Source organism: Sarcophilus harrisii, chromosome 5 (assembly GCF_902635505.1).
Source record: "Sarcophilus harrisii chromosome 5, mSarHar1.11, whole genome shotgun sequence".
Classification (NCBI taxonomy): domain Eukaryota; kingdom Metazoa; phylum Chordata; class Mammalia; order Dasyuromorphia; family Dasyuridae; genus Sarcophilus; species Sarcophilus harrisii.
Window position 1 is genome coordinate 93,956,445 of NC_045430.1, and position 21,647 is coordinate 93,978,091.

General features: G+C 34.9%; 1 long non-coding RNA gene across 1 annotated transcript in view; it reads right to left on the bottom strand.

The window, feature by feature from the left end:
* Window positions 1-299: 299 nt before the first annotated feature.
* LOC116419216 overlaps window positions 300-21,647 on the bottom strand; it is a 69,155-nt gene continuing 47,807 nt past the window's right edge. Inside the window, exon 3 of the long non-coding RNA XR_004229466.1 lies at window positions 300-494. This is a non-coding gene — a long non-coding RNA (uncharacterized LOC116419216). The remainder of the gene's footprint in view (window positions 495-21,647) is intronic.

Consider the following 21,647-nt stretch of genomic DNA (forward strand, 5'->3'; position numbering starts at 1 on the left):
TGGAAGTCTAGAATGTTACTGAAACAATCATTGCTGGCACAGCTATGGCGCTTCCCCAGTCAAAGCTGCAGTCTTGAGAGAGAAGAATCAAGCTCGGACAAAGAAAAAAAGCATTTAGAAGAGGGGGAGGGGGAGGGGAGTTCCTTTCTCTTTGTTCTTCCTTGGAACATGGACTCTTCTTTCTCATATTCCAGCTGCTTTTATGTCCTGCAAGAAGCCTAAATAAGTATGTCCAGTTTTGCTTTGGACAGCACTCTGGGGAGCCCTGAATTCTATGAAAAGCACAGATAAGAAAATTAACTACAGGTAGCGTATTTCTTTTCTATATTTGTTTTCCATAATATTTCAGATTTTTCTTTTCCTTTATTATTTCAAAACAAAATTCTCCATCAAAGAGGGAGACTAAGGCAGATCCATTCCAATTGTCTTTAATCCAAAAAGTACAATCATGTAGATATGAGCAGTAGTTTCCAAAATTCCTTGTTCAGGCAGGCCTGTTGATAAAAAAAAAAAAAAATTGACTATGCATATTCTATATGTATATGCATATTTATTTATGTATCATATATAATGTGTTACTTATATAATTGTATAGGTTATTAAATTTTCATGAAAAATAGATATTTTAAAAGGATGAGATAAAGATGAAATATTTTCTCTATAGAGTCAGTAGAGAATCATTGGGATTTGTTGTGTAGGAGAGTGACATATTCAGTCCTAGGAAAATAACTATAGTAAGATATATGGGTGATGGATTCAAGTGGTTAGAAGCTAGAAACAGGGAGGCTAAATCAGAGCTATTACTTTAGTCCAAGAGAGAAGTAATAAGGACCTGAATTATGGTGATGGTTGTGTTAGTAGAGAAAATGGGACAGATGTTGTGGAGACAGAAAGAAGATTTTCTATGTGGCTTTAGGAGGAGTGAAACACTGAAGATACCAAGGTTGTGAACTGAAGGGTGGAAGGTTTGTGATGTCCTTTGCAGAAATAGGGAAGTTGAGAAGGGGGTGGGGTGGGGGGAAAAGAGAATAGGATGAGAGAAAGATAATAGGAGATCTGCCATGTAAATAAAAACTCAGCTATGCTTATTCTTATTCATTGTCCCATCCAAAATGAAAAAATGAGGTTGGAATCTACTATTCATTTACTCTTGTTCATATACACCAATCAAAGACCTCATTCTCCAGATAGTACCAGCCAAAGCTATTAGGGGACCTAGGAGTGAAGGGGTGAGCTTCTTAAGAGGGGAATGATGACAATGACACCTACATAGCTGCTACTATGAATGCCTGGGGAATGGTTTTAAGAAGCTCTGACTTCAGGCTGAGTCCTGGCTCAAAAGCAGAGAAAGATTGTGACCTTTGAAAAGTAAAAGAGGAAGTAAAAGGGGAGGTTGCTATTGGGAGATAATTATAGGTTTGGTTGTTTAGAAGACAAATACCACGATTGGCTATGTGATCCATCTCCCATTCCCCAGCTGATGGATTATCATATGCCCCTTGAAGTCAGGATATCCCCTCCCCCATCCCAGATACCCCATGCTCACACTTTGGAGACCAGTGGACTAGATAATCTTCAATCTTTCATTTTAGTGCTCTGATTCTATAATATTGAGTTATATTTATATAACGTATATTTATATAACATATGTATATTTATATTTATATAACATATATAAATATATGTTATATTTATATAACAGAGATGTGATGTTGTACACTCACTTAGAGATCATATATTAGCCAACTACTTGATTTATTATTATATTTATTAGTATTGATGAGGTGCAAATTCTCTGAGAATAGAGAGAAAGAGATCCCCTAAAAAGTAATGGGATCCCCTTGGTTGGTGGCAGGCTTTGCAAAAGAAATGTGCTTTTCCAAGGGGAGAGTTTGAGACCTTGAATCACCTTTCCTCTACAGATTAAAGGGAACAAGTTTCAGGGCCCCTCCCAAAGGTTAAAGGGGACACAATTTACATCATTATCATATGTATTTCTAGGGTAATCCAGGAATTTATTTGGATATTTATTCATTCATTATTAAATTACATCATTTTACTAACTAATCAATTAGATTCAGAGCCCCTGTCCTAGTTTCTGAAATATTGTTTACTTATAAATTAGAGAAACTTCTTTCTTCAAAAGCAATTACTCATCTCTATATATATCAAAAAGTATAATCTCTGAATTAAAATTCCTGCCTATGGACTTTATTTACAATATAACAAGCAAGAATATAAGAACACAGATAATTATTTACAATGTTTTAAGCTGTGAAAAAATTCACAGCATGAGTCATAAAGTCATAAATGTAATTGTAGTTGACTTCCCCTTCTGGAAATACAGTTCCAGTATTCAATCCACTCAGGATATCAATTAAAGTCTCTTCTGAAGAATTCTCTTCATTTTTGTAAGATTAAGGTTAAAAGAGCTTTGTCAAAATAATTGTTTTTCTTCATCCTTTTTCTTTCTGTCTTCTCCATAGTTCTCTCAAGAAATCTCTATTATTTCTAAGTCTAGAATCACACTTCACAAAATGACAGTTAAGCTGTTGCTCTTCAAGCTTCCTTATCTCTTAAAGAGACAGTAACAGTTTCCATAATCTATAGCAGGGGTTGAAGCCGATGGTACACCTAGAACCAGACAGTTTTATGGATAAATTTTTGTTTTGAAGAGAATCACCTAAAGTCTTTGAAAGCACAAGGCAGTACTTTTATTCCATCTAACAATTCTCATGCCAAAGGCCCATATTTCCCCATTGTAAGTTTTTTTTTACCTTAAAGATTTTATCATGAGTGTATATATATATATATATATATATAATTTAATTTGTATATTTTAATGTGTACTATAAATAGATTCTTTATGTTTGTGAATGCACACATATGCATTCATGCACATATATATGTACAAGAATTGCCTAATCTATCTCTTTTGTGTGTGTGTGTGTGTATACACAGAAATTTTCTATTCCTGATTTGTCTGGATAAAGACAAAGGTTCTTTTCTTTCCATAGGAACACCACAACCTTACTGGACCCTGTTAACCCAGAACTTCCTCACACCGCTTCTGTTGCTTGAGAAGTGGGGTCAACTTTATATATATATATATATATATATACAAAATTTCAGTTGGTTCACATTGGACTGGTCTATGCACATTAAAGGAATAGAAAGTTTTCCTGCTTCTTAGAAATTTAAATAAGTAAATCAACTAGGCAGAAAATATGTACTGAGTAATGGACAAAAAATACTATCTTTCTTGGTCAAGGAAATTAGCAAAAATAAAATGTTCTCTGACTTTAATACATTCCCAGCCTTCCCTTCCCCTCCCCCCTTAGAGCTTATCACCAAGTTAAACATCTTGCTCTACAACATATCTAAATCTGATTATTTGCTTAGTTCTATATAATTTTGCATTGAGCTGCATATAATACAGAACCTTTCTATATCTACTTCATCTCTATACAGTCAGATACTCCATTCCTTCTAGCATTTTACATCAGAAAATTTGAGCAATTCTACAACAGAGAGATTAAGTGATTTTTGAATTTAGAAGAAATGATGTGATTTAATAAGGTGCATTATTAAAGGCTATTTAAAAAAATCTCTTTGTAATGAATGTTGAATTTAGCCTTGATAAAATCATAATTCAGAATACATAATAATACTTCTTTGTGTTTATATATCTTATAAAAAATTAAGAGTACCTTTTATGTGAAAATCTAAGTTTAGTTAGCTTGTGAGATTTTTGAGATCAAAATGCTCATTTGCACTCCACAAAATGGAGTGCAGCATTGGGCACAAAATAAGTGGTCAATAAATACTTCTTGGTTGGGAAGTTTTATTTGTTTTTTTATTTGTTGTTTAATTCTATTTTTTTTTAATTTGTTGTTTAATGAGTTGGGATACACAATTAATATTTACCAGTACCAGTACCCATATCATCCACGTTCAGATCACTGCCTGGAAGTGTATCTTAAATCTCTCTGAAATGACAATATTTTACAGAAAAAATCATAGGAAGGGAATTTGCAATACATTTAAGCTACAACTAAGAAAGGCAGAATTTTTAAAATTCCACTCATACCTTTTTCTATAATAGGCTATTAAAGAAACAGACAAGCAAAATGATGTACCAATGTGATAATACTTTGGAAGAACTGCCAATGTTCTAGTAATGTTAAGACAATTTTGATTTTTAAAATTTGTCTTGAGTACCCCAAGATTTTCTCATTCCTTTTTAATCTATTTTTTCACTCAATGAAAATCTACCTTCTGTTCCTCTCACCTCCTCTCTTTTCTATTAAGAAAGAAAGAAAAACAAACACATACAGTGAAGCAAAACAAATTCCCACATTGGCCATATATTTTTTTAAAAGGCTTGATCAGCCACTCTCTATCAGGAGGTTGGTAGAACGATCCCTTAGAATCAAAGCTGGTCATTGCATTCATAAGGGTTTTAAAGTCTTTCAAAAATTGAATGATTTTCAATAATTGTTTTAGTTATGATCACTTGTGCATACCACTTCACACATACTTCATAACAAATTTTCACCTTTCTTTGAAGTATCCTCTTTATCATTTCTTATAGTATAATAGTGATCCATTATATTAACATATAATTATGTTATTAACTTATATTATTATACTTATATTAACTTATATATATAACATTATATTCATATATAATCATTTTTTCAACTATTACCTAACTGAGGAACATCCTTTCAGCTTTCAATTCTTTGGCATAGATAAAAGAGCAGCTAGAAAGATTTAAAAAAAAAAAATATGGATCCTATCCCTATGACTTTAATTCTCATTACATTGTATTTTTTTCTAGTTCTGATTTTTACTCAGATAATAATACCAAATAGTGGGTAAACATGAGCATTTCAGAGTCACTGTAAATACTAATTGTTCCTTTTTGGGATAGAAACCCTGAGAGTTTTCCCTTCCCAGATTGTTTTTTTTTTTTTTTTTTTTGACTAGGAAAAAAAGCCATTCTTTGCCTCATTTCTTATTTAGCTTTAATTTCTGATTGGGCAGTTGACTCAGTCAAATAAAGATCTGTTAAAGATCTTGCCTTAAAAAGGCCAAGATCTTCCACTGCATCTAGGGGCAGCTCCCTTTGTCTTAATCTATATTTTGCTGCTGAACCAGTTCTGGAGGGGAAAGTGAGACAGATGACCTTGACCCTCCCTCACTTAAATCCAATTCACTTGCATGTTATGGCATGGCACCACCTCCCTGATGTCATGGCCCCCTTCAAGAATGAGGGACAAACAACAACAGACTATTAATCAATCTACCAAATATTTATTATGTAACTTCAGTGTGCTAGGCACTATACTAAACATTGGAATCACAAAAGACAAAAGTCTCTGCCCACATGGTTCTTAAGTTCTCGTCTGTGTGTATGTATGTGTGTATATACACAGACATAAAACGTGTTATAGTATAATAAAATATATGTTAATATAAATTATATATGTAGGTATACATATATGTGTGTATATGTTATATTTATAAATGTAACATCTGTTTCAAAATCCTCTCCTACAGAGGCTATAGTTGCTGCTGTTTTGAGTCAATGGGAATGTCGCAAAAATGAATTTAAACTCCAGTTTTAATTGGAGAGATGGTGCGTGATAGTTTGAAGAAAACTGAAGGGATGTTTTCCTGTTAAGACTGAAGAGAAGCCAAAGAAGCTAAAATTCTCTTGAAAGAAGATGGAGGGATCTTCTTTCCTAATAAAACCATAAGAACTTTTATCTTGCAACAGGGATTAAGAGTCTTGCAAAGAGACTTTATTTGCAATACTAAATGAACTATCTGTACACATATATTGTATCTAGGATATACTGTGACCTATTTAACATGTATAGGACTGCTTGGCATCTGGGGGAGGGGGTGGAGGGAGGGAGGGGAAAAGTCGGAACAGAAGTGAGTGCAAGGGATAATGCTGTAAAAAATTACCCAGGCATATGTTGTGTCAATAAAAAGTTATAATTATTTAAAAAAAATACTGAATGAGCTAAATCATGCGGAACTATGTACTGAGGTTACATGAAGGTTTGAAGTAACTGGTTATAACCACTTTCACAAATAAAATATTGTAAATAATTATCTACATTTTTGTTTCATTGTCAATATTATTAATAAATTGTATATGCAATTCTTTACTATTTCTTTACTTCTAAGAGGTTAAGGGATTTGATTTTTTAAAATTAAAGCTTTTTATTTTAAAAATATATGCACAGATAATTTTCAACATTCACCCTTGCAAAACCTTGCTTTTTTTCTTCCTCCCTTCTCCTCCACCCCCTTCCCTAGATGGCAAGTAATCCAATGTATGTTAAACATGTACAATTCTTCTATACATATTTCCACATTTATCATGCTATACAAAAAAAAAAATCAGATCAAAAAGGGAGAAAATGAGAAAGAAAACAAAATGCAAGCAAACAACAGTAAAAAAGATGAAAATACTATATTGTGATCCACATTCAGTCCTCACAGTGCTCTCTCTGGGGGCAGCTGGCACTCTCCATCACAAGAACATTGGAACTGGCCTGATTCACCTTGCTGTTGAAAAGAGCCATGTCCATCAGAAATGATCATTGTATAATCTTACTGTTGCTGTATGCAATTATAGAACAATAATATTCCATAACATTCATATACCACGATTTATTCAGCCATTCCCCATTTAATGGGCATCCACTTCCACAGTTTCTTGCCACTACAAAGAGGGCTGCCATGAACATTTTTGCACATGTGGGACTCTTTCCTTCCTTTAGGATCTCTTTGGGATATAATCCCAGTAGAAACACTGCTGGGTCAAAAGGTATGTACAGTTTGATAACTTTTTGAGCATAGTTCCAAATTGCTCTCCAGAATGGTTGGATCCATTCACAGTTCCACCAACAATGTATCATCAAAACTTGCAGGAATCATTGGATTCCCTGACACATGAAGTAATGGACAATAATTGGCAATAAAGAGAAGATTAAAGGAATTAGAGTAGGTCATGAGGAAACCAAATTTTCACTCTTTGCGGATGATAAGATGGTATATACTTAGAGAACCCTAGAGAATCAATGTTTGTTAAAACTACTAGGAATAATTTACAAATTTAGCCAAGTTGCAGGATCCAAAATAAATTCTTATAAATCATCAGCATTTTTATATATTACCAACAAAGTCCAGCAGCAAGAGATACAAAAAGAAATTTCATTCAAAATAATTGTCAATAGTATAAAATATTTGGGATTCTATCTGTCAAGGGAAAGTCAGAAAATATATGAATACAACTACAAAACACTTTCCACACAAATAAAGTCAGATATAATCAATTGGAAAAATATCAAATGCTCATGAGTAGGCCAAGCTAATGTAATAAAAATGACAATACTATTAAATTAATCTACTTATTTAGTGCCATATCAATCAAACTCTCAAGAAATTATTTTACAGATCTAGAAAAAATAATCTTGAAGAACAAAAGGTCAAGAATTTCAAGGGAATTAATGAAAAAAAAATGCTAATAAAGGTGAGGTGGCCTAGCTGTGCCAGACCTAAAACTATATTATAAAGTAGTGGTCATCAAAACCATTTGGTGGCTGAGAAATAAGAGTAGTCAATCAGTAGAATAGGTTAATATCACAGGACAAAATAGTCAATAACTATAGCAACCTAGTGTTTGACAAACCCCAGACACCAGCTTTTGGGATAAAAACTCACTATTTGACAAAAACTGTTGGGAAAATTGGAAACTAATATGGAAGAAATTAGGGCTTGACCCACACCTAACACCACATACTAAGGTAAGATCTAAATGGGTTCATGATTTAGACACAGTGATATAAGCAAATTAGAAGAACAGAGGATAATTTACCTCTCAGATCTATGGAGAAGGAAGGAATTTGTGTCCAAAGAAGAAGTGGAACTCATAATTTAACACCAGATAGGTAATTTTGATTATATTAAGTTAAAAACTTTTTGCACAAACAAAACTAATGCAGACAAGATTAGAAAGAAAGCAATAAATTGGGAAATCATTTTTACATTTAAGTGTTCTGATAAAGACTTCATTTCTAAAACCATATAGAGAATTGACTCAAATTTATAAGAATTCAAGCCATTATCCAATTGATAAATGGTCAAAGGATATGACAAAAAATTTTCAGATGAAGAAATTGAATCATATGATAATGTGCTCTAAATTACTATTGATCAGAGAATTGCAAATTAAGACAATTCTGAGATTCCACTACACACCTCAGATTAACTAAGATGACAGGGGAAAAGATAATTACAAATCTTGGAGGGGATATGGGAAAATGGGGACACTGATACATTGTTGGTGGAACTGTGAATGGATCCAACCATTCTGGAGAGCAATTTGGAACTATGCTCAAAAAGTTATCAAACTCTGCATACCCTTTGTTCCAACAGTGTTTCTACTGGGCCTATATTCCAAAGAGATTATAAAGGAAAGAAAGGTACCCACATGTGCAAAAATGTTTGTGGCAGCCTTTTTCATAGTGGCAAGAAACTGGAAACTAAGTGGATGCCCATCTGTTGGAGAATGGCTGAATAAGTTATGGTATATGAATATTATGGAATATTATTGTTCTATAAGAAATGATCAGGAGGATGATTTTTGAGAGGCTTGGAGAAAAAACAATATAATAGAATATATTTATTAGTGATTAATTTTTTAGTTAATTTGATTTGTAAATTTTTTGATTTTTTTTATTAAAAGATACATATTTTAACAATTCAGTAATAAGTCATAAGTCAGTGAATATGATAACTTTTAGGGAGAAGGTTCAGGTCTATGCGTTTTTACTCACCTTACACAATGTAAAAATAAGCACAAGCAAAAATGAATTATCTCATTTTAATTCAGCAGAAAGTTTTTAATATAAATACATTGTTTTTTATTTATCTGATTCCATTAAATGTATTATACCTTTTTTTCCTATTCATACTTGCATATTTTAACTGTATCTTGTGAATGAATCTAACTCCTGTAGCTTCTCCAACCCTCTCAGCCCAAATTGTTATTGAATTCAAAATTTCTTTTAATTCCAGTCATATCCCTTGGTCCCTTTCAAAGCATTCTGGGAACTCCTCTCAGCAAAACTGCCAAGAAACTGGGTGGAGATGTAGTGATGAGATTGTTTTAAATTCCTGTAATGTAGATCTAGCCCATGCCCAGAGTGCCTGAGATGGCTTCTCCATGTGGATGAAGCTGGGGAGAAGATGGCTTCATTCCACATAGAGAATACTAGGAAGCCATTTCTAGGAGAGTTATAATTATATACAAGAAAAGTGCCTTAAACTGTGAAACATGCCTATACATTCTAGGACTGATTCTGGTCAGTTATCATGTTGCAGTGGAGGTTTTTGGGTCAGTTCCAGCTAAGGTCGCTTTGCCTCATTGCTCCTGGTGGAGCATATTGATTAATGAAGATGATGGAAGGAACTCTGAAACTGTCCTGACTTTGGGAGGGAGGTGGGGAAGAGAAAAAACTCTCCTTGAACTCTTGAGAAACTCTCCTCTGACAGAGATCTACCCTTCAGGGTAGTTATGTGGTTTCATTAAGATTAGCCCAAGATCACTCCCCACTTAGCTCAAACTTAAGTGGTCTCACTTAGCTGGAGATCTGGACCTGATATCTCTATTGATTAGCTGCACCCTCTATTGAGTTGAAAATTAATCCAAGACCACTCCTACTTAGCTTGAACTTAAGGGGTCTCATTCTACTGGAAATCTAGGCCTGGGGGCAGTAATTTCATCCAACTGAAACTTCAGTTTCAGGTTTCCTATTTAAAGGGCAATTTTGGGGCTGATTTCTTTTCAGAGGCCTAAAAGCAGGAATGATGCCATGCTGAGGGACCTCTCTTTTGCATAGCTGCCTGCCAGGATCCCTGCTTGCTATGAAGACATTCTCTTCTCAGCATTAACCCCTCTTAATCTCTCTGCCAGGACCTTTATATCTCTGTCAGGACCTCGCCATTGAAGAACTCAAGTCTCCTAGCAAAAACTGACTTCTCAGTGCCAATAAGCTTCCTTTTGCTAGTCTAATTCAGGTTCATGAATACTTTCTTGTTGGACCCACACCAACCAAAGAGGTGTTCCCACAACTCTGTGTGAGAACTCTGAAACTGAAGGGGGAACCTGGAAACTCTGTCTGAAACTCCTTCAAGAAGATAGTCTCCTTGAATTCTTGCCTTTATAAAAGACCCCACTAAGGGATACAGGATAAGTAGCTTCATTCTGTTATCCTGAGAGAGTGGCACTACTCCCATTGATAACACTCACTTGTGATTATACTCTCTATTGAGTTGAAAAGTAGTCTTGGACTTCTCATTCAATTCCAAGATTCTCTATTTTGATTTTAACTTAAACTGCTCCCAGTCCCCACCAAAAACTAAGTATCTTTTTTTTTTTTTTTTGCTGAAAAAACTAAGTACCATCAAGAAATCTCTTCACAACTGGAAACTGAGTAGATGCCCATCAGTTGGAGAATGGCTGAATAAATTGTGGTATATGAATATTATGGAATATTATTGTTCTGTAAGAAATGACCAACAGGATGATTTCAGAAAGGCCTAGAGAGACTTACATGAACTGATGCTGAGTGAAATGAGCAGGGCCAGGAAATCATTATATACTTCAACGATACTATATGATGATCAATTCTGATGGACCTGGCCATTCTCAGCAATGAGATCAACCAAACCAGTTCCAATGGAGCAATAATGAACTGAACCAACTACGCCCAACAAAGGAACTCTGGGAGATGACTAAGAACCATTACATTGAATTCCCAGTTACAATATTTTTGCCCACCTGCATTTTGGATTTCCTTCACAGGCTAATTGTACAATATTTCAGAGTCCGATTCTTTTTGTACAGCAAAATAACGGTTTTGATCATGTATATTTATTGTGTATATAATTTATACTATAATATATTTAACATCTACTAGTCATCCTACCATCTGGGGGGGGGGGAAGGAGGGGAAAAATTGGAGCAAAAGGTTTGACAATTGTCAATGCTGTTAAATTACCCATACATATAACTTGTAAATAAAAGGCTATTTTAAAAAAATGAAAAAAAAAAAGAAATCTCTTCACAAAACCTCCTAATTGAATTAGGGGCTTTTGTCCACTAAGAGAATTCTTTTCTTAGTGAAATCAGAAATAAATTTTCCTATTCTTTGCCACAGATAACTCAGTTGGTGAATTCTTGTCACGTGGGCTTACTATACTCTCTCTCTGTTTCTCTGTCTCTCCTTCTTTTCCTCTTTCTCTGAGCTCAGCTTCACATCTTATCACCACTAGAACCTCATCAAAGGGAGTAGAGCCTGTGATCTTGTGGGTTCAAAGGCTCAGAGGGCTTCTCAATATTCTTTGTTTCAGAATTCAGGGTTGTAGTTAGTGCAGCATCAAGGAACAAGGAATGATCTTCAGGACCCCGCATTTGGCATAGCCAATAACCTCTCAGCAGATGAACTTGGGGAGGTAGTGGAAAGTTCGGTAATTGTAGAAAGTATGCCTTTAAGGTGTGTGTATGAGTTGGGAAATAATGTTCATACATTTATTCTGTTTGTCTTTGAAGTAAATATCCTTTTTGTGAAAGCCAATTGATGTTGTCAAATGAAACCAAAATACTAGTTACTGATCCTCTATTTGGGAAAAACAGCTGGTGGATTGCAGTGGAGAAAAGAGATATCTTCCAAGTCCCTCAGGAAACCTGAGGAGGAAATGTTGCCCTGAGAATCCAAACTCAGTCTACACTTCTACAATACTCTTGATTGTCATACTAATCAGTTAATGAATAAGATTGAAAGGGTTGATTTAAAGGCTATGTATAGATCAGTGGATCAATACATATGCAATGATTTCATAGATGATATTTTCATTACTATTTATATGCAACATTTAATAAATAGGATAAGAAATATGATTCAATAAACCTTTATTAAACAGCAAGGATATAGAAGCAAAACAAAAGAAATGGCTGTCCTTAAGTACCTCACATTATAGTAGGGGTTATAACATGTAAATAGATCAATAAATACAAAGTAATTTTTTTAATTTAATTTTTTTATTTTCATTTCCCCCAGTTACATGTAAAACAACATTTTTTTGGTTATGCATGTTCATTCTTTTTTTAGATATTTTCATATGAATCATGCTGGGAGAAAAAATCAAAACAAACGGGAAAAATCCCGGGAGAAAAAAAAATAGAGAATGTAGCATGTGTTGACTTACATTTAGTCTCTATAGTTATTTCTCTGGATGTGGATGAAATTTTCCATCCAAAGTTTATAGGTGATGAGGTGCAAATGATGAGGTTAGTGGTAGTGAAGAGGTGCGAGAATTGGGGTGGGGAATCCCCTCTGGTCAGTGCAGGTCTAAGGTGAAAGAATTCACAAAACCTGAAATCTGTATGGCAAAAAGGGAATTTTATTGTTCACTAAAAAGGAAACTTTCTTAGCAGGCAAAACTCCTGATTAGGAATTTGGCAGGGATGGATTGACAAATCATGATTATATGGGATACATCTTGGCCTGGAGCTTGGGAGATGAGGGTCTACTCAATTGAGGACCATCAGACAGAGATCTCCGCTTGAATAACTCAAAGTTTGAACCTCTGAGAGTTGTTTGTGGCAAATCAATGGAGGGTGATTGGCTAAGATTTCTGATTGAATGAAACCACTTAACTTGGGAAGGGCTTGTCTGGGAAAGGTATGTTTTTCCCAGGGTTTGAGAGTCTCCCCAAAGGGGAAACAGTTTACATCTGGGACAGTTCCCTCTTCCCCCCACAAAGGTCACATCATTTTTTACCAAAAAGATATCAGTTTACATCATAGGGAGTGTCTTGGATCACTGAGAAGAACCAAATCTTTCATAGCTGATCATCACATAATCTTGCTGTTGCTGTGTACAATGTTTCCATGGTTCTACTTGTTTTACTAAGCATTAGTTTATGTAAATCTTTCCAGGCCTTTCTAAAATCAGTCTGTTCATCATTTTTTATAGAAAAATGATATTCTATTACTTTCATATACCATTATTTATTTAGTCATTCAAATACAAGATAATTTGAGAAGAAAGAAAGTATTGATAAGTAGAGGAATCTGGAAACACTTTCCATAGATAGGTAATGGCACATGTTATTTTGTTCCCAATAAAAAATAAAGTCTTTGAGAGCAGAAATGGCTCTTTTTCTTTCCCTCCTTCCATCCTTTCCCTTTTTCTCTCCTCTCATCAGAAGAACTTGTATAAAATAAGAATAAATGAACAGAACTAGAAAAAACAATTCATACAAGGATAATAACATTGTAAATTGAAAGATTTAAGAACTCTGATCTTTAGAATGACCAACCACAATTCCAGAGGCCTCATGCTACCCAATTCCTGACATAGAAGTACACAATGGAATATATATTTTGGATACAGCAGATGTATATGTTTATTTTACTCAACTTTGCTTATTTGTTGTGAGGACCTTGTCTTTTTAAAATTTGGATAGGAGAACGAAGCTAATGATAGTTTGCAAAAACAAAAAAGATAATTGAAGCATTTCTAAAAGTACACAGAACAAAGGAAGCTCAGAAAGAAACAGGACAGCTTTGAAGATAGTGCATTGAATTTATTATATACTTTTGACCTTGCAATTTTAAAGCCAGGCTAGATACCTCTCCCTATCAAGATAACAAGATATTCTATATGCTCAAGTCCCTGTTTCAGACATGAGACACCCAGTTCCACTCAACCAATTAACATATTTATTTCTTTTTTTATAATAGTATTTTTTATTTTTCAAAAAACAAAATAGTTTTAAACATTCACCACTGCAAAATCTTATGTTCCATATTTTTTCCCTCTCTCTTCCTTTCTCCTCTCACCTCCACTGCAAGTTTTATAATAGGCTGCCATGGACATTCTTGCACATACAGGCCCCTTTCCTTTCTTTAAGATCTCTTTGGGATATAAGCCCAGTAGTAACACTGCTGGATCAAAGGGTATGCACAATTTGATAACTTTTTGAGCATATTCCAAATTGCTCTCCAGAATGGTTGGATATATTCACAATTCCACCAACAATGTATTAGTGTCCCTGTTTTCCCACATCCCCTCCAACATTCCTCATTATCTTTCCCTGTCATTCTAGTCAGTCTGACAGGTGTGTAGTGGTATCTCAGAGTTGTCTTAACTTGCATTTCTCTGATTAATAATGACTTGGAGCATCTTTTCATATGGCTAGAAATAGTTCCAATTTCTTCATCTGAGAATTGTCTGTTCATATCCTTTGACCATTTATCATTTGGAGAATGGCTTGATTTAAAGAGATATTTATTTCAAAGATATAGAAAGAAATAAAAACATTTCCTCTCCCCAATATCTCAGGAGCATAGTCCCCCTTATACCTTAGTCAATGGGGAGAGTAGACTGAAACCTAACAGTTTTTACATAGAATCCCACCACATTTGAATCCAAATTCAGCATCTCTGCCAGATGATTCCTTATCTTAGCTACCACTATGAATTCTCCTGCTTATAACTCCTCTAGCCATTGATGCTGGCCTGGGTGCAAAAACTGACATGAATTTGATTCCCAGATGTGACCTTGAAATCATACAGATTAATGGACTCCTTAACTCATGGAGGCTCACTCCCCTGATCTTTTGAAACTCAAAGATAGGAGATTCAGATTAATCATCTTCACCCAAAATGAAAGTGGCCTATATTCATGGGGCCTTACAATTGTATCTCTCATTGCACACTATCAGCAAAGGAGTCAAACCAAGAGCAAAGTTATAATCAAGAAAGGAAAGTGCTGAGGTCAACAAAAGCCTTTTTTGACAGCACTTCCAAGTTCCATTTCCATTACTACAGCAAATTTAAAAATCTACTGTTCATCATGTAGTTATCAGACCAGAACCATCTACACAATGTCTTCACATGCTCAAAAATTTCTACAAGACATTTTCCAATCTATGTTGAAGCTTGGTTCCCTATCTCTAACTGCATAAGAGTACATATGTTAATACAGTCTGTGTAAGCTCATAAGGATCATTGGCAGTCGACCTCCACATTACCCTTTAAAAAAAACAAGCTTTATGTAATTCATACAATTCATATAATTCATGTGTGATACTCTTCTTTTGTTCTATTTAATATGTGGAAATATACTCCTTTTGGTGGGATGGTTACTAAATTCAAAATTAAAATATAAATACAAGATGAGACGATCATACTCAACAGTTTTTCTCAAAAGAAGTTGGGAGTCTTAATGGGTTGCAGGCTTGTTATGAAGTCTTTGTGTCTGTGTAGGAGCCAGAAAAACTAATGCAATTTCTGATGGCATTAGGAGCCTGATAGCCTCTAGGAATAAGGTGGTGATAATCCTTGTATACCTGGTCTTATTAATGGTCTTAATAAGAACATATTGAGAGAATTATTTAGTTTAATTTCATGTGCCACATTTTATGTAGTATTTTATAAAGCACATTTTATGAAAGATATTGATAAGGTTCTCATTGTTCTTCCCTGGTTTTCCTCCTACCTGTCTAGCTGTTTCATCTTATTCTCTTTTTCTGGTTTTTCACCCAGGTCATGTCCAGGAGCTGTGAATGTCCTTCAAGTCTCTGTGTTCTGTCGTTTTCACTTTTCTCTTTATATTATGGCATTTAATGATCTCATTACCTTCCATGGGATTAATTACCATCTTTAGGTAGATGATTCTCATATCTATTTATCCAGCCCTAATCTCTTTCCTGATCTTTAGTCTTCTACCTCCAACTATGTATTAGACATTTCAAGTTAGAAGTCCAGCATACAACTTATACTCAGCATATGAAAAACTGAGCTCATCTTCATCATTTAAAACTTTTGATTCTAAGTTGAGACTTAAAGAAAAAACTAACCATCTTAAAAGGTAAATTTGGTCATGGAGGATATTCCAGGCATGAGAAAGAGCCTGTGCAAAAACATAGGACAGGAGTATAGAAGATAGAATGTTAAAATCAGGAAATAGGCCAGTTGAGTTGGAAAATAAGATACATGAAAGGTAGTAATATGAAAGGAAATAGGTATGGAAAAGTGGACTACTAGATTGTTAAATGCCAAAGAACTAAGGAGTTTGTAATGTTATCCAGAAGGGGAAAAAAAGCTGCTGAAGGTTTTCAGGAGAGGGAGCATGATCAGACCTGTTCTTTAGGAAAATTATTTTATCAATTACATGGAGAAGAAATTAGAGAGGAGAGATGTTTTAAGTTATGCACAAGTTATGAGGGCCTGAATTAAGGGGACATCTGGACAAAAAAGAGATAAGTATAGTTGTGAGATGCTATGAAGGCAAGATCAACAAAGCTTTGCAACTGATTGGATATGGTGAATGTGATAAAAGGGGAGAATAGATACCTCTCCAGTGCAGAGAACCTGAATGGCTGGAAATTAGTGATTCTCAGAATTAGTGTGGTATAGGTAAAAGAACTAGATTTGGAATTGGTTCAAATCTTGGCTCTACCACTTACTATCTCTAGGACTTTGAGTAAACTACATGTTCTCCTTAAAAGCAGTTTTCCCAACTGTAAAATGAAAGTTGGACTAAATGAATTTAAGGGACTCTCTAAGCTCTAAAAAAGGCAGATTTTAAGGAAGATTTTGTGAAAGATAAGAATTTTTAGTGAATGTGAAGGAAGAAAAAGTTGAAAGCAACCAGGGGAAGGCAAGCTGTTCAGTTAAAAATAACCAAAGGATAGTATTGTGGGGTGAATAGACATGTGGGGTGAATTGTCTGCCTAGAACAGGTTGACAATCTATTACAGGGCTGAGAGGATTAGATGTGAAAAATCTTTAGGTAAGGCCAATAGAAATGTGTATTGAAGCCAACAGATAAGATTTAGATAGATGGATAGATGAATGCATAGATTGGTTATCAGTTGATCTAGTTTCTTAGACTGGCTTTACTACTGAATATCTATTGTAAAAAAAGAAAGAAAGAAAGAAAGAAACTGGGAAGCCTCTCTGGGTAAAGAAACTAATTTTTATTAAGAAAAAACTGTAAAGGATCACAGAGAGAGGAGAAACTCTGGATGAGGTATAAGATCCTCCAGCCCCGCCAAGAAATCTGCTGACCTGTCTGGTTTGGCTCCCCATCTCTCCTAAGGACAATTTGGCCTTCCTAAGAAGTCAGAGGGTATGACAACCTGTGTTGTAATTAAAGCAGAGTTATACTAAGTGGCTAAGAGACATCTACACATAATTGCAAGTTGTTTAGGTGATCCTATATGCTCAGTATATAATTAGTGCATGTGCAGTGTGCTATAGATATATAAGTGTATTAGAGAGACCTTGAAATAAACAAGTTCCATGTTTGACCATCCATGTGAGTTCCACCCATTCATTCCTCACCCATGATCAGGATTCAGGCTGGTACCAAAATCCTCCAGTGAGCAGATCCAGATATTCCCAAAAACAAGGGTGGGTCTACAGTCTTCCCAGTACCATCTGAGATCTCAACATACAGAATTCACAATTATTTATAGGTTTCTTGACTCAGGTAGTCAACAAAGCCCTCTAAAAGCTGGCTTTTGCAAGATGGCATTTTGCAAATCATTATGTCCTAACTTTGTGCCATCCTAACTTTATACAGGACTTTCTTACCTTATCATTTTAATATAAAGTTAGTATACATATATAATTATTACAATCATATACTTAAGATACACACTTTATAATGATTTACTTACACTTTTAAGGTTAACTAACACATGAATTTCTCTGGGATTATGTCATAGTTTCATTGCACATACTTTTTTAAAAAATGAAACCATATATTTTTTTTATTTACAAGATATATGCATGGGTAAATTTTCAGCACTGACAATTGTAAAACCTTTTGTTCCAATTTTTCCCCTCCTTCCCTCCACCCCCTCCCCAGATGACAGATAGATCAATACACATACATTTTTTCAAATCTCATTTTTTATCCTAATAGCTAACAAAAGATGAACAAAACAAGACAGAGCAAGGAACTCAAGGCACTGATTATTGATCTCTTTCCTTTCACTATGCGACCGTGATCACTGCTTTTTTAAGTCTGTTTCCTCATCTATAAATTGAAGGAATTAAAAGAGAAATTCACTTTCAACTATAAAAAAATTTCTATGACTCTACTTAAACTGGCAGAAAAATGGGAACCAAAGATAGGCTTTGAGAGAACACACATAATAATTTAGTTTTTTTAAAAAGAAATTTTTATGAATGTCTTTTGTTTCTTATATCACCATAGTTACCACCAAGATGCTTCCTCCTTCCACAGCCAGGGAGCCATCCTATTGAACAAATAGCATTTTTTAAAGAGAAAAAAAATAAGTACACTAACTGATACATTGAATAAATCTTAAAACATGTGCAATGTGTAATAACGCTTGTGGATTTTCACCTCTACAATGGAGTAAGAAGAGAATATTCTCTCATATCTCTTTATTTGAGTCATGTTTGATCTTTATAATTTTATTATACCCACTTTTGAATTTTTGGTATGTGGTTGTTCTTTCTATTTATGTTGTTATTATGATTGTATATATTGTTTTCTTGGCTGTAGTTACTTTTCTCTGCATTAGTTCATGTAGATCTCTTTATGCTTTTTTTTTTCTTTATGCTTTTCTAAAGTCAATATGTACATAATTTCTTACAGCACAATAATATTCCATTACATTAATGAACCACATTTGAGTTAACCATTTGTCAATGAATGGGCATCTACTTTGTTTCCAATTATTTGCTATCACAAAAAGTGCTGCTATAAAGTGAACTAAGCAGAACCAGGAGAATACTCCACAAAGTAACAGATACAATGATCAACTGTGAATGACTTGGCTGCTCTCATCAATACATTGATCCAAGACAATTTCAAAGAACTTATGATGAAAAATTCCATCTGAGTCCAGAAAAAAAAAAACCCAAATAATTGATGGAATATGGATGCAAATTGAAGTTTGTTATTTTCATTTTCTGTATTTTTAAATTTTATTTTCCTTTGGATCTGTGTCTTCTTTCATAACATGATTAATATGGTAATAGATTTTGCAGCATTGAACATAACTTGTATCAATTTGTTTACATCTCAATGATGAGGAGGTGAGAGAAGAAAATTTACAAGTCAATTTTTTTTAAATTAGTGTTGAAATTGTTTTTATGTATAACTTGGAAAAATATTATTTAAAAAAAATAAAATAAAAATAACAAAAAATGCTGACCTCAGATACTTGCTAATGGTGTGACTCTGGGTAAGTCACTTAAAAAAAAAGGACTATTATAAATATTTTCTTGTATATGGAGATTATCTTCTTATCAATGGATTTTGGGGAGTACAAGCTTAGTGTTGGGGATTCTGGTTCAAAGAAATAGACATTTTAGTCATTTTTTTGCAATCTAAATTGTTTTCCAAATTTCAAATTGCTTTGATTGTATCACTTCACAGTTCAACCAGCAGTGTATACTACAATTAATCATTCTACATGTCCCTCCCCCTACCTTTAAGGTGAAGTTGAGCAAGGAGAATATTTCAGGCATGGGGACAATCAGATAAAATGAGAAGAGTAAGAAATGGATTATCTTGTTCAAGGAGCTGCCAAGCAGGTCATATTCATATTCAGGGAGTTATATTCAAGGAGTAAGATATAAGAATACTGGAAGGAAGGAGGGAGCTAGATTATAAAATGTTTGAATGCCAAACAAGATTTTGTATTTGATGCTGGCAGTGATAGCAGCCACTTGAGTTTATTAAGTACGGGGCTGACATGTTTGGATCCGTGCTTTAGAAAAATCATTTTGGTGACTAAATGGAGGATGAAGTTGGGAGAGACAAGGCAGGCAGACTCACCAGCTTGCTATTGCACAATAATGAGAGCAGCACAAGATGTGGCAGTGTCAAGCAGAGAAGGAGACATATTTGAGAGATGCTGCAAAAGTGAAACCAACAAACTTTGGCAATAGATTGAAATATTGGGGACTGAGAGATAGTGAAAAATCTAGGATGATTCTTATGTTGTGAGCCTGAGGGACTGGGAGAAGAGTGGTGCCATTTATGTTAATAAGAGTAGGTAGGAAATGCATTAGGCAGGAGAGAGTTTAAGGGGAAAGGTTGAGATTCTGAAGGGCAGTTAGAGATAGGAGATTGGAGATCAACAGAGAATTTGGAACAGGATAGTTAAATTTGAGAATCTCAACATAAAGATGATAATGAAATCCATGGAATCTGATAAGATCACCAAGTAAAGTGGTATATAAAGAGAAGTGATTCAAGGACCTAAAGGGGCCTATGATTATTTCTGAAAGGACAGTCTCATTTCTCATGATTTTAAAGGAGAAGAGAGAATTGAAAACTCTTGAAAAGTAAGCAAGCATGCTAGGGTTAGTTCATCTAAGAGTTTCAGCACCACCATGACAGACAAGGAAAGTGCATATATAACATCATGGAGGGGAGCTATACTATCCACCCATGCTACAGTTTCCAAAACAAAGTAATTTCAGCCATAATTCTGTGAGAAGAAAGGAAAAATGTCAGAGCTGTGTGTCTGGGGCTGAGTGTAAGTCAGACAGATAGATACAGACTCCTTGGTCTGTTCTATGAAGCCAGAATCTAGCGAATTTAACACTTCTATCCTCTGTCTCTTCCTCCCAACCGCCATGAACTTTTTTCCATTCCCTCTTCAGGGAAAGATAAATCAGTATTAGCAATTAAGAGCCTGTTTATTTCATTTGTTGCGGCTTTATTTAAAACAAACCAATGTCCTTAAGACTATGGTGTCATTATTACAATAGAGGTTTGTATCTTTACAGGCAAATGGGGTGGTTATGTACCCTGGGAGGAGAAGAGAGATTTCATAAACCCTGGAAATATTACTAATCTGAGGGCTTGGAGCTAAACTAAAAGCTAAAAGAGGCTTTTATTGATTTATATCGGTGTGGGACGGGTGGTAGACCCCTTTCCCCAAATTAATTAATCAGAGACATCTTCAGGTCCAAAGAGAAAGCATTTATTTAGTCCCCGCAGGGAGAGGTCCAAGCACACCTGGGAAGCATCTTTGATTCCAACATGAAAGCTGGTTAAATAGCCAAGACCCAAGTCTTTTCATTGGATAAATTAAAAGGAAGTAATCATCATTGATCAATGGTCACCAACCAGGAAGTTGTCTGCTTCTTGGGGGGAATGTCACTTCTTGTAGCTAACTTAGGGCCTGATCTTTAAAGACCCCTTGACCCAGAGATCATGTGATTTCCTGCAACCTGGGGTCCAAGGCCTGATCTTCTGGCTCTGAGGGAAAAGTACCACTAGAAAAGTCAGTGTAAGAACAACCTATCAGAAGCCTACTAGCCCAGAACAGAGATATCCCAGGGATCCCCCAAACCTACAGCATTCTCTACCCAGGGACAGGAAGACCAGAGCTCTTAGATAAGGAAGTTTCATAGTTTTGTCAACTTTCAGGGCTCTAAAATGTGAATGTAAATGCCAAGAGCCAGAATTACTCAGACTTCGGACCTCTGGAAGTGTGCAGTCTCTGGTTCTAGCCTTTTGAATCTTCTGATCCAGAAACTATGAAAACCTATC